This window comes from Quercus suber, unplaced genomic scaffold (genome assembly GCF_002906115.3).
Source record: "Quercus suber isolate HL8 unplaced genomic scaffold, Cork oak 2.0 scaffold_274, whole genome shotgun sequence".
Taxonomy (NCBI): Eukaryota; Viridiplantae; Streptophyta; class Magnoliopsida; order Fagales; family Fagaceae; genus Quercus; species Quercus suber.
The window spans coordinates 625,640-640,943 of record NW_027069730.1 but is presented as its reverse complement, the minus strand read 5'-3'; the positions used below and the strand labels follow the sequence as shown (position 1 = coordinate 640,943).

The following is a 15,304-nucleotide window of genomic DNA, read 5'->3' as shown; positions in this document are numbered from 1 at the left end:
TAACATAGATATTATTTTTTAAATATAATTTTTTTATTTACCTTGGTTAGGCAAAAACATGTCGATTATGAATTTAATTTTATCACTCCATAGTTGACGATAAATGTTATTGTGGTTTTTAAAAAAAAGAAAACGCACTAGATAAAGCGCCTAACAGGGGAGGGGATCATAACTATCACTAGCCAGCCAGGAGTCTTGTATCAAGATTGACATTTTTTAGCGTTTTAATAAAGACACTTAGGATTCAAATTCCTCGAATTATAAAAAATTATTATTATTATTATTATCATTAAACACAACAACGAGTCAAGATGACCAAATTGAAACTCACTCAGTTTCAATGAATTGAATGAACTCATTTAGGTACTTGTTCAATTCCATGCTGCCAAAAATTTTCTTCATGATCTGTGCGTTAGCCCTTAGTTGCTCCCTTCTTAATCCACCATCACTCACCTAATGGAATTAGCCACTGAGTCACTCATAAACGATCCATCTTGATCATCCTAGGTATTTCCAATCGAGTCTAAATCCTCTGTCTCATCAATTGTGCTCTACTTCATGCTCCACCAATAAAATTTGGATAGCTAACCTTTTTCATTAAATGAGATATCTCATTAAATGAGATAACTAGTTTCTCTCATTAAAGTCAGAGTTATCTCATTTAATTAAAGAGGCTAGTTGTTCAAATTTTATTGGTAGAGCATGAAGTGAAGCACAATTGATGAGATAGAAGATTTGGACTTTCTAATCTGCCTTCCATTTAATAACCTCGCAATTAAACCTTGATCCGAGTTAGACCCAAAAAACAAAATCAAAATCCGACCAAACCCAAGTGCCTCGATAACAGAGTTCCAACCGCAATGAGTCAAGAAACCGCCTATTGGCGGGTGGGCTAAGACTTTAAGCTGTGGTGCCCAACCAGTCCAAACCAAACCATGGTCCGCAACTCAGGTTTCAAATCCGACGGGAATCATATCCGGACCCGTTAACCCGTCAATAAGTGGGTGGTTCTTGACCATCCAAATGAAAGGCAACCCCGATTTTTCTATCCCATTTGACAAGTCGTGACTCATTTTCTTGATTCAGAGTCGACTCAGTACCGAATGCAATGTAAACCACTGAGTTTTCTTTCTTATTCTTAACCCATTCTTTCAACGATTTCAAGCTCTTGTTATCTTCTTCATTCACTACTCTATCTTTGCACTGAGGGCGGTAACAACCCAATTGGAAGTGGAACAACTGGTTTTTGGTAAAGCTTCTTGAGCAAACTGAGTGAGTCAGCCTCAAACTCGTTGCAGCTTCAAACAATCACGAATCGGAAGCCTTGAATCACCATGGCAGCGCGGGTCAAATCGGACATATTCATGTCCATGCAGACTCGATGACTAAGCAACTCAGGGACCTTATAAGCAACATCAAAATTAAGGAATTAAAATCTATCCACTTGGGGGAGACCGTGAAGTCCTCTAGACTTTTGCGGTAAACATTGGTCATCTCAGAAGGTGGGCCAAAAAAGGCGAGCACAGAAGCATTAACTGTGCTAAAGAAAACTGAGTTGACTCCAAGTTGAGTCGCGACTCGTGATAACCAGTGAGGAACGAAGTCATGGATAATCCAGTTAACATCCGAGTTCTGGAGAAATTGAGTCAGATGGGGCTCGAGCATGTCATAGGCTTTTTTTGAGGTATGGGACTTGGACTTGGTGATTTGATAACTCGGAGGTGGTCGACTCGGCAGCTTGAGGCAAGCCATCAATTAATGTAGGGTAAAGGAAGCTCTACTAAGTTTATCAGTGATAACAAATTTGGGAGGCGATGAATATATGTTTTTAGGGGCGGAGATGAAGGATACTTTATGACCCTTTTGAGCTAAGAACTTGGAGAGCTCAAAATATGGCATTACTTGGCCATAAGCTAGCCATGGAAATATTGCTATGTGAAGCTTTTCTTCGTTAGCCATTTTTATGTGCAAGTAAAATGGAGACAACTCTCAATGAAGTTCTGGCTTTCTCGCATATATGGTTACGATATCTCTAATATAATTAGATTTATTACTAACATTGAGTAGTATTTTGTAATTTCACCATACATTTTATTCCTAATTATTTAATTATTTTTCTTTACCTAACCCGCTTTATTTTATTTTAAAAAATGCATATATTAATTTTTTGATTTTGTATTAACATTTTTGTTTTAGATTTTGAATTTATTTGCTTATCTTTAGCTTTTTTAAAGATTTCAACTTTTTTTAAGTACATCATACTCTATTCAACTTCCAGCAAATAAGCAAAGATGATTTTAGTAAAATGCAAATCGAAAAAAACAGATTTAGTTTATAGATGATTTAGCTCATCCTGGTTTATCTCATTAAATTCCCACTAAAATGGACTGGCCTTGGTGCAGTACATCATATAACTTAAATGCAAGTTTCTTTACTTCAGTACTCCCACAAATGAGCCTCATATAATTTTTTTTAAAAAATATTCTTATTCTTTAAGAGAGCCAATATTGCAAATTTCAAGAAAAGTTCTCACATAATCCAGAGTTGCAAAGCTTGCTTATTCGAATAATAAAAAAAAAAAGTTCTCACACTTACAATCCATGATTATAACAATATACTTAAGAGTCTATGATAAATTACTCTTTTTTTCCTTTTTTTTAAAAAAAATAAATAAAACATGATAAATATAATCTGAAATTATTAATTTCAACCACCGTGCTCCTTCTTTTTTGAGAAATAGTTTTAACTTATAACATCTGCTTTTGATTATTGCTACTTGGAACCCTTGAGTATATATATTATATAGGCTTAACGAAGGTATAAATGTTTTTTGCACAATATTTACTTGTAAATATTATCAATAGGAAAATTCTATATCCACACTTTTTTTGGGTATCTCTAGTAGTTAATTTAGTATGGCAACTCACCATGGGTGTTTTTTTTTTTTTTTTTTTTTTTTTTTTAATTTTTAATTTGGGATTATATTGCCTATATGGTCACATTGGATAAGAACAATGTCATACTGGATTGTAGCCACGTTACATTTGATAATAACTTACATTTGTTTATAGCCTTGTTTCACATTCTTTTTTTATTTTTTATTTTTTAAAATTCCTTATATACTCACATTGGATAGTAACAATCAAGCTTATTAGGATCACATCCTACATGAGATCAGGGCTGGCTTAAGATAGTTTGAGGCCTAAGACAAAAATTTTAAAGAGGCATTTTTATATCTAAATATCATTTAAATAATATTTAGTTGATTTTTTATTATAATTTTTTTTTAATTTCAAATCTATTATTAATTATTACTTATTAATATGTCTAAGTTACTTAGAGTGAGCTAGTGATACTTACTATTTAGGTTTTATAAAATGACATGTTACCAATAAAAAAAGAGTTGTTCAAACATTTATTTAGTATATTGTTTAAGTGGCACCAAACATATTCCCGTCACATTAATTTGTAAGTTTTTTTTCCATAAAATTTTTATTAGTTTTAGCATTTTTTATTCACTTAAAAGTATTTGGGTTGTATTTCTATTAATTCATGAATTTTTTTGGAGAAAATGCTAAAATTATAACAAATTTTACTGCAAAAAACTTATAAACTAATGTGACAACGAAATAATAATTCAAAAAAGAAAGAAAGAGAGTGTTGAATTACTTTTTGTGTTTGAAGACATATCAATTTATAAGAACTATATAATACAACTTTTAATATACTAACATGACTCTAATATTTTAAGCCTTCTTAATTCTTAAAAGTGGTAAAAAAATTGTACTTTGTAACTCACATATTTTGGTTTAATTAAAAAACAGATATATATCCCTTACTTTTCATTATTATTATTATTATTTTATGTTATATATGTGTGTGTATACACACACACACCTTACTGCCTCCATATTTGGGGACCTTTCAATGTTAGGGGGCCTTAGGCCATGGCCTAGGGCTGGCCCTACATGAGATCAGTGAGAGGATTCAGGGATTAAAAAAAAAAAAAATACTAAAAAGTACCTATATATAATTATAATTCATAATATATATTAAAGAAACATTGAAAAAAAAGAGAGTAAATTTTGATACAAATTAGTGATATTACTAATAAAACGCAAAGTACCAAATTATAAAAACATAAACAAAGTCCAAAGTTCAAAAGTTACAATTCACAAATACCAAGTTTTAAGTTAAATAACTCAAACCATATACATAATGGCTCCCATTAACAACACAAAGTAAATAACAATGTTTCAAACAACATCACAAACAAAATCAATTATCAAGACCAAAGTTTTGGTTATCTTGGATGGGTTCCTCAAAGTACGGTTGATCATATAAAAAATATTCTCGTCATTTTTTGCAGAATTACTAAAATAAAATAAAAAATTACATTCGTCGTTGATGGTCTCTCTAAAAGTGGTGTCATTGTCGGATTTCTCAGATTCTTTCACTCGCCTTCTACTCCCTAGAAATCTAGTCTCTTCTCTTCTTTTCAGTGATTGTGTTTGTTAGGTTAAGGTGACGATTGACGACTGATGTGAGCATTAGGATTTTATTTAATTTATTTAATTTTTTTATATATGTTTTTTTTTCAATAAATTTGGGTTAGGGTCACTAGGCTGATCTAATCATTACATTTTTTATATCAATTTGGGGTCTTTAGGCTCCAATTGGAGACTCTTAATAAGTAAAAAAATTTGAATTTTCTTTTACAGCACAAGATATTTAGTATCACTATAGGATCGGGATCCTACAAGATCCTAAAATCCGGATTGAGATCCCACATTGATTTCAATTTAGTAGATATTCTAGTGAGATCCATGACATTTTAGGGATGTAGGTCGGAACAAGATACTGATAACCATGGTAATGATGTCACATTTTATAATTTTTTTAAGGGTAAATTATAAAGTACACCCCTGACGTTTGAGGGTGTTTGGATTTTACACCCCAACATTTCAGAACTTTGATTTTACATCATAATGTTTGGTTCCATTAGCAAGTCACCCCCCAGTTAGTTTCTGCTGTTAACCACATCATCTTGCTAACGTGTTTTTTTTTTTTTTTGGGGGGTGGGGGGGGGGGGAAATAAGGTCCAAAATGACACCGTTTCAATGAAAATGAAGTGAAGAGCTAGTACAAAAAAAAACATGCTATTTTGCCTAAAGAAAACAAAAAATTTGGTATCGTTTCCCCAACCAACAGGAAATCCTAAATCTAAACCACGAACCTAGCCCTTAGCTCCCTAACTCACGAACCCATCTCTTACCTTCCTAACCCTTATGAACCCAGACCACCACATCAGCTCTGCAACCAACTCCTTGCATCGTGAACCCAGACATTGATGTTATGTAGCAACATATGTAATAAAAGTAGACTTCAAAGATGACTACAAATACATATATATATATATATATATATATATATATATATATATATATGATAGTATAATTCACCCCTATTCTCTCAATGCTCCATCAAACATAATAATGGGATCCCAAAACATAGACAAAACAACCTTTAATTAACAATTATCACAGTAAACACCCTTTGCATAGCGAAACACCCAAAAAATTGTCAAAGAGAAAGTAAAAGAAACTACATTCCAGCAACAATGATATGATCGGGCAAATCCATCAATATATATATATATATATATAAACCCTTAACAAATCCAAAATTACAAATCCACAAATCCATAAACTGTAGGGTTATGATTTGTAGTCCAAGCCCAAAAGGTATGGGATATGAGCCCAATGAGCCCAGTACAATGAATTTATAGAGAGTGGGTGAAAGAGTTGTGTTTTTGGTGGATTGGACAACGGTTAATATGGATGTAGAAGATGATTAAGTAAGAACAAGGAACATAGAGCTGAATGAGTTCATTGTCCAAGGAGATGAACTCACTGTCCGAGGAGGTAAGTTTTCATATAAATTGATTAAACATAGTACCAGTGCAATTTAGATTGCTACCGTCTCTCCTCTCTATTTTTCCTCCCTCCTTTTTATGAAGGGCCTCTTGCATTATATAGTTCCTTTTGGATGATCTTAATCCTACACTTGTTGATTTTTTGGGCCACCACTTGAGTGTTTGTCCCATCAGACACCCCTGCTAGCTTTTTGTGAGTTGTGGTTTTTAAGGCAACACTGTTCAGAGGTCTTTTCCACATAAATGCGGCTAGAAAAATAGCTGCAGTGCATTCAATGCAATGATAGCAGCTTTCTCTTAGATATTTCTGAGTTCTTATCCTTTAGAACTTCCTGGAAGGTCACTTTAACTATTTAGGACTTATATATGACTGTGCTTTAGCTGGTCCGAGGAGATATTCCTCCTCGGACTTGGACTACCATGCACTCGGCCAAATCCCCACGCTCTCGGCCAAAGCCCAAAACCCAATTATTGTATGATTTAGGGCCTATGACCCCACATAAACAATCTGACTATGAATTTATTTTGACACCCAGCCAATGAGGGTTATTTATTGGTACACTGTTACCCAAACCAATGAGGGTTATTAATTGGTGCTTTGATACCTAGCCAATAGAGGTTATTCATTGGTACTCTGATACCTAAACTAATGGGGGTTATTCATTGGTACTCTGATACCCGGTATCAACCAAGGGGGGTTATTTATTGGTACTTTGATGTCCAGTCATGAGGATATAGCGTGACTATAGTCATAAGATTATTAAGAATATGAATTATGTTTGAATATTTGAACTATTTTGAGTCCTTAAAACTATATATGTGAATTTGGAAATTTTGAGTATTTGAACTATTTTGAATTATTAAAACTGCTTATGTATTTTTGGAACCTATTGTAAATTATAGCTTTTGATATATGAAAAACAGACTATTTTCTAAACCATCTATAATATATTTGTAAAATTAAAGTATGTGATCTATGTACAACTTATTATTTTAAGACTACGAAACTTCTTCAGTTATTTTGGAAACACATAGTATATTATAACTTTGAAAACACATATTACATCTTATCATTTACAAATCTATTACTTGATAGAACTTATTAGGATTTTGGTTACTTATTGAGTTGTTAGCTCACCCCTTTTTCACCTCCAGTCTTAGATTGTGAAGAATAGCAAGTTTTGAGAGTTTTGATATTGTGTTGTGAGTAGGAAAAGAAGCTTAGTGATTTTGAGATTGGATGGTTTTCTAATAGTTTTATATTTATTGACCAATTGACATTATGTACATGAGGTTTGGATTTTGTTCCTATTAAATTATTGGAAATTTGTTCATAAAGAAATTGTTGAAGTATTTTGGATTTATTTGATTTAATTTTTAAGGATAAATTTTAGTTGCTAAAAGGCCCTTGCACACTTGTAAGGTGCTTACTTTATAAACGTGCGGCAGTTATCACGTGCCTATCTTTATACTTAGGTTCGGGGCATGACAAACTGTTATGCATCCCACAAGTGGTACTGGTAAGTCCAAGGTCCATCTTATTGTAGAGCAAGATTAATTGTGAGGTTGTGCTTGTTAAAAGACATGAAAATGTTAATATATTAACAAACAAAATTATGTCAAATGATAAATACTTTTTTTATAATTTTTTTCATAACTTATAAAGGTGGTAAGTTAGTGATTAGAGTAACATCAGTTTTTCGTTAACCTACTATTAATACAATTTTTATTATGTTGCAATTACTATAAGCCACTTAAATAGCTTAAAAAAATAGTCACTAAAGTCATGTAAAAACATAATCAAGTCAACCATGGTCTAATAGGACAAAACATTTTGCCTTATGGAGCGTATGTTATCCAATTTACACTGCCAAGAGGATTAAACCAAGCAAATTTGGAGGAGAAGTGATTCCTTTTTCATTGACAGAGGTTAGGAGAAGCGATTACAACTTAATACAGAATCATGATGCTAATTGAAGAACTGACAGGTAACTAATTAGTAGACATAACTTAATCTCCTACATGATCCCAAACCTTTCTCAAATATCTACCAACCTTTGTAGCCTTTTTCATCATATCAATCTTCTTTTCTTCTTCTTCTTCTTCCTCAAATATCTACCAACTTTTGTAGCCTTTTTCATCATATCAGTTTCTTCTTCTTCTTCTTCTTTCTTCTCTATTCCATCAATATATCAAAGTATGTTCCATCCATATATAGCTTGGCAAGGATTTGTTGGCCTTGGTCTTCCACCCCATGCATCCAACCAACCAAGTAGTGGCAGCACTAGAATGGACTCAATTGTCTACATACTTAACGAAAAACAGGGCTAATTGCAAATATAGTAGTCAGTAATTGGATAGAAGCTATTCACAAGTAACCAAATAAAAAGCATTTTTTTAAAATGAATTAAAAAAAGAAAGTCTTTTATTAGCACTCAATGAACAACAAGCATCATGCTGGAATCAGTCAAGTGCAAAAGTGCATGAATTTAATGTGTTCTGGGATCTTATGGAGAGGAAAGTTAGATTATGAGCTTTTATGCAAGTATATGTTGTGTGTTTGAGTTTTTTTACCCTTTCACGAAAAAAAAAAACCTCTATCAATTCCAAGTTTACCACACAAAGAAAAAACCCTAATAAAAATTGGATGCGTGATTTACCTTACAAGGAACTAGAGGAACCAAAAGTTGACTACTTATTGGTATCTATATCTTAAAAGAAATTTATTTTAAAACAGTTCATTACACTTATCAATTTGCTTGTTCCTGCATTGTGAACAGAGAGAGAGAGAGAGAGAGAGAGAGAGTGGTGGGAGATGGATAGAGGGTGAGCACACACAGTTCAAGTGTGGCTAGTGACAGATAGAGGGTGAGCACACATAGTTCAAGCGTGGACAATCCATGCAAGAAAAACAACTTGTGTGCTCACTCTCTTCTGTCACATTCTCATACAAATCCTTTCAATATATTGACACGACCAATTGATCTAGTTGCACCAAAATAACCCATCTTCCAACCACCTTACCCAAAGCATTATGATTATTAATCACATGGAAATAAAGAAACCTTGATAAAGGGTATAGAGAAACACTAACAGAATATATGTGGTTTAAACCTCTATAAGTATAATCAGTTAATCACTGACAATAAATTAATATGTCGTTGTTTCATTAGTCAACTAATAATAACACTACCTTTTAGCTTTTAATGTTCCCCTCTTAATTACTAGTTTAATGATCATTAGCTTTACATAAACTTTTTTTTTTTTAATCCCACTAAGTTTGAGCTTAGAACTATAGGTGAAAATGTGATTAGTTACCATCATCAATTGGAAAGAATATAAGGATGCTATTTTGGGATAGAGCCAAGATTTGACTTTGGGAGTGTCTAACGCCATCATCAATCAACATGAATATAGGATTTTCGTCGTTGTAAGCAAAAAAAACGTATTATGGACAGTTATATTACTAGCGTAAATGAACGGTAGGGCCAATATTGTAATGAAATCAAATATGATTGACCAAATGAAAATTTGAAAATGTAAAGAGACAAAATGAAAACAATCTCAAATTTTATAGGCCAAAAGTATACTTTAATCTAAAGTATTGTATTCCCAATTTTTTTTATTAAAAATGAAATTAAAAAATAAACAAAGAAATCATTTGGTGTAAATAGATAACATCTAGGTAGCACCCAAATTTCAGAGTCCCAAATGTCTAACCTGTTTTGAGGTTCACAAAAAGTAAAAAATACACACACCACACAGACACAAGGTTTCATCGTGCAAAATCACATGAATAGGCTAGGTGACCTATTTGTTTTGAGTCCTTGGACAATTTTAAATTTTTGAGAGGGCCAAATATAGTAATTTTGAACCAATTTTTTAAATCTACTTATAATTTGAGGTCATTTTTTAAGTTACATCAATCTTGAGGTATTGGTGGTTTGTCCACGAGTTGAAAATATTTCTTGAGATAGTAGACAACTTTAGCTTACTTAGTTATTAATAATTAAATTGTATTTCTTTATTTATTTTTTTAAGGAAGGAGCCATAGTTGTTGTGGGTCAATCGTTCATTTTCATTTTTATAATATAAATTTTCAAAAAAAAATATACTATAAAAGAATTTAGAAATATATTAGAAAAAAAAAATATTTGAGGCTAAGAGTGGCCATAGCTCTCCTTGTTCTAAACATAAATCCATCCCAAATATTGATTATTTATTTCAATTTTTGTGCGGTTACCCAGGAACTTGTAGTTCAATTGGCATCTACCGCCCTCTCCAATCCAATATTCGCATATTGTGGGTTCACCCATCTCCCCGCTCCCCTCCTAAAAAATATTTGTGTGGCAATAATTGGCAGTTAACATCCGAGTTCTGGAGAAGCTGAGTCAGATGGGGCTCGAGCATGTCATAGGCTTTTTTAAGGTTTGAGGCAAGCCATCAATGTAGGGTAAAGGAAGCTCTACTAAGTTTATCAGTGGCAACAAAATTTTGGAGGCGATGAAATGATTTTAGGGGTGGAGATGAAGGAAACTTTATGACCCTTTGAGTTAAGAACTTGGAGAGTTCAAGATATGGAATTATGTGGCCATAAGCTAGCCATGGAAATATTTGCTACGTGAAGCTTTTTTTCGCTAGCCATTTTTATGTGTAAAATGGAGATAACTCTCAATGAAGTTCTGGCTTTCTCGCATGGTTATGAAAATGATTGTTCCCTCAGCTTTATTAGGCTCTCTCTTTAGGGACTATACCAACAAGAAGTAGACTCACAGCTTTGAATCAATTAGAAGATAAACTGTCTTCTTTAATAAACACTGCCCTTATTTCGGTATTGTCCCATACTCAAATAGCAAAGCTATTAAGCTAACCTGGTTTGGTTTCCCCCTACGTACGCCACAATGGTGAAGCTTGTGCTGACTTATTAAAGGCCTATTCTACTTAATTAGTTTTGGACCACAACACTATTTGTCAAATTGCTTTAAAACTATTACATATCAATCTACATGTTCCTGAAGTGTGTAAACAGAAGCACTAATTTGAGAGAGAGAGAGAGAGAGAGAGAGGCGACAGATAGAGGGTGAGCACACATAGTTCAAGTATGGACAATCCATGCAAGAAAAATAACTTGTGTGCTCACTCTCTTTTGTCACCTTCCCATACAAACCCTTTTAATATATTAACATGACTAATTGATCCGGTTGCACCAAAATAACCCATCTGCCAACCATCTAGCCCAAAGCATTACAATTATTTATCACATAGAAAGAAAGAAGACTTTGATTTGATTGTATGAAGAAATGGCGGTTTCTGTGATCACCATCTATCAATTCAACAAGTTTAAAAAAAAAAAAAAAAAAAAACATATCTCTTCTTCACTATAATTGTTTTTGTTTTTGTCCTCACACTTTTCAACATTGAAGCAACAATTTTATGCCATTGATGGCTATCCACCTACCCATGATGGATGGGGTTGACCCATTAAACCTATGGACCAGGGTCCCCTTACCATAAAAATCTCTAGAATCTGTACTCCAAACTTTGTCATTTTACTTCTTTTTTTGGTGCTAATTGGAGGGGGGATTTGGTTGTCATTTTACTCGAGCTATTTAATAATAACTTTTTTGGTAATTAAAAGATTTAACCATCAAATCATATTCTATTTATATTAGTATAGATTACATATCATAAATAATGCACACGAATTCAAGAAAACGTATATTTGGTCAAAATCCTTTTCTATGGTTGACGTTATATTTTTTTTAAAACATTTTTTTAAAGAAACAAAAATATCAAATTATATTACTGATCCTTTGACATTGGCCATTTCTCTCACCATAAAGGGGGGGGGGTGTGTGAGAGAGAGAGAGAGAGAGAGAGAGAGAGAGAGAGAGAGAGAGGGGGGTGACAGATAGAGGGTGAGCACGCATAGTTCAAGCGTGGACAATCCATGCAAGAAAAATAACTTGTGTGCTCACTCTCTTCTGTCACCTTCCCATACAAACCCTTTTAATATATTAACATGACTAATTGATCCGGTTGCACCAAAATAACCCATCTGCCAACCATCTAGCCCAAAGCATTACAATTATTTATCACATAGAAAGAAAGAAGACTTTTATTTGATTGTATGAAGAAATGGTGGTTTCTGTGACTTTATATATAGGTGGTGGAAAGGGTGTGGAGAAACATTAATGGAATATATGTGGTTTAAACCTTTGTGAGTATAATTAGTTAATCACAAACAATAAATTAAAATGTCATTAATTCATTATTTGACTGATAACTTTTAGCCCTTATTGGCCTCTATTAATTACTAGTTTAATGATCATTAGCTTCCCATAATCCTCTTTTTTTAATCTTACAAAGTTTGAGCTTAGGAGCTACAGGTGAAAAGGTGATTAGTTTCCATCATCAATCAACAAGAATATAAGAATGTTATTTTGGGATAAAGCCAGGATTTCAACTTAGGAGGTCTTTAACACCATCATCAATCAACAAGAATATTAGGATGTTGTTTTGGGATAGGGCTAGGATTTCGATTTGGGGGGCATCTAATGCCTAAATCCTTTTTTTTTTTTTTTAAATGAAAATTTAAAGTTACATTTATTTGATATTAACAAAATAATTGGTTATAAATAATTTATATTTTTTCTTTTGAAAAAAAAAACTATTAAATCTAGCTTTTTCATAATTTAACAAATCAAATAAAATTCATGCTTATTATTTAATATATATCCAATATTCTTTGAATTAAAAAAAAAAAAAAAAAAAAAAAAAAAAAAAAAAAAAAAAAAAAAACTAAAACACACTTTTGACACACTTAAAAATTTTGAGATTATTTGCAAATGAGTCTTTGATGACAGCCATCCTTCGGTTTTCATATTGGAATAAGGAGTTAATGTTCATTTTTATTTTGGTCATGTTGTTCATTTTTATTAGTAATCTGATTGTTATATGCCTTTCATGTTATTTATTCTCTGTAACATTGGTTCTAAATTAAATATTATGGAATTCATGAATTTTATTGTTGTAAGCAGAAAAACATATTATGGACAATCATATTACAAGAAAAAATGAACGACATAGCCAATATTGTAACGAAATCAAATATGAATGGCCAAAATGAAAACAATCTCAAATTGTATGGGCCAAAAATATAGTTTACTCTAAAATATAGTTTACTCTTAAAAAAAAAACAAAAACAAATCATTTAGGTGTAATCAAATAACAACATGGTAACACCCAAATTTCATAGTCTCAAATGTTTAACAACATGTTTTGATGTTCAGAAAAGGTCAAAAGTCACATGAATAGGCTAGGTGACCTATTTGTTTTGAGTTCCTTGGACCAATTTTAAACTTTCAAGGGGGCGAAATATAGTAATTTTGGAACCAATTTTTTAATCTATTTATAATTTGAGGCTCTTTTTTTCTATTGTAAGTTCCATTGTTGATTGAGAATATTAAGGTACTGGTTGTCTATCCACAAGTTGAAAATATTTCTTGAGATAGTTGACATCTAGAACCACTTAATTTTAGCTGACTTGGGTGTTAATAACTATATTTATTTATTTATTGGGTTTTAGGAAGGAGCAATAGGCGTGAATCAATTGTTCATTTTCATTTTTATACTATATATATAATATAAATTTGTTAACAGATTATCGTGTCAAATTTAATTTCTATAGTACTCTAGATTATTTGGTAATTTGTTCGTGCCTCCATGTTATTACATGTAATTTGATTAATTAATCAATTTGAGTCATTGAATTAATTAAATGGGTTAAATTTATAACCCTACAAAAACATTTAGCAATATACTATAAAAATAAAAAATAAAAAATTTTGAGGCTAAGATGGGTCATGGCTCCCTTGTTCTAAACATAAATCCATCCCAAATATTGATTATTTATTTCAATTTTTATGCGGCTACCAAGTTATTTGTAGGACGATTGGCATCTACCCCGGCCCCCTCTACAATCTGTCTTGCGGGTTCACCCATCTCCCCCCTCCCCTCCTCAAAAATACTTGTGTGGCAATAATTGGTAGTTATAGTTGATCTAGTTAATGGTATATTACTATTTTTTTTTTTTGAAAAAAATAGTATATTACTTAGTAATTACAAAATGATATGTGTATATATATTGACCTTATAGTAAAAAGCATGCATCATAAAGTGTACGAAAATTTCAAAAAATAAACATGTATAAACCAAAACTTCAGGGCATGGGTAATGTAAAGTGCATGTTAGGAGGCATAATTACTATAATAATAATCCATTAACTTTTTAAGAGTAAAATGGTTGGCTAGCTTTAAATTATTGGTCCCAAACATACCCTTATATATATATATATATATTTAATGAGAAAAACAAACCATTTATGAGACATTGGAAAATAAATGGTTTTATTTTATTAGATATGTAACCCTATATAAAGACAAGCAGTCCATCCATTTGGATTCCTAAAATTTGTCAATTTAATACAAGAAAAGTCACCAATTTGGTAGTTCATCACTCCCCACAATGAGAATCTGAATAGATGATTGCATATGCTAGTGCTGATGCATATAAACAAGAATGGAGATTTAAATAAGTTGGTCAATCTAATTGAGCCAATAAGAGTTTCAATACGTGTCTAACATTATTGGACTTGCCCTCTTTGAATCAAAGGCCATGGGAATTAGGAATAAAGTTACAATTGTAGCTGTCTTTTTAGAAGGAGAAAGAAACATTAATGCAAAGTGTGCTTAACAAAGTCTAACCAGCTTACAACAGAAAAAACATACTAATTAATTTTTCTCTTCCTGTAGTGATCATCCAATGTGTGATTGAGCTTCACAAAGTTCTGAGCAACAATATTATTGTAAATGATACGTTGTGCCCCCACTAAGATTACCATGGCACAAAGGAGCATATTGATATCTATGCTTTATGTTTATTAAACAAAAAAACAGTACCAAGAACCATTGAAATTGCTTATCACTATTGGAAAAAAGGATATGTAGGTGGAAAGACGTCATGCCTATTCAACATTAATTGGCCTTGGCTGAGTATATATCTTAAGTCTGGTTTGTTTTTTGATAGATTTGATGCTTCTTTAACACAAAATGTATTGAAATATATTAAGGTAATTGAAAGTCTAAAGGGCATTTTAAGCATTAATTACTCTGAGATTCGTAGCCCTAAAAGCTAATTATCAATGCCATCGGAGTGGAAGGAGGGTGCCAATAAGTTCCTCCATTGTTCTGTTAGTCCTCTCAATATCTTTTTCCGTTGACATTTTTTATATTATGGATTAGAACAATGGGACATCATTGTATTGAGGGCTAGCTTGAGGTTATATGTTTGTTTTAGTTTAAAAAAATT

General features: G+C 32.2%; 1 pseudogene; it reads right to left on the bottom strand.

The window, feature by feature from the left end:
- Window positions 1–327: 327 nt before the first annotated feature.
- The window catches only part of LOC112002176 (UDP-glycosyltransferase 91C1-like), a 34,815-nt pseudogene continuing 19,838 nt past the window's right edge, over window positions 328–15,304 (bottom strand).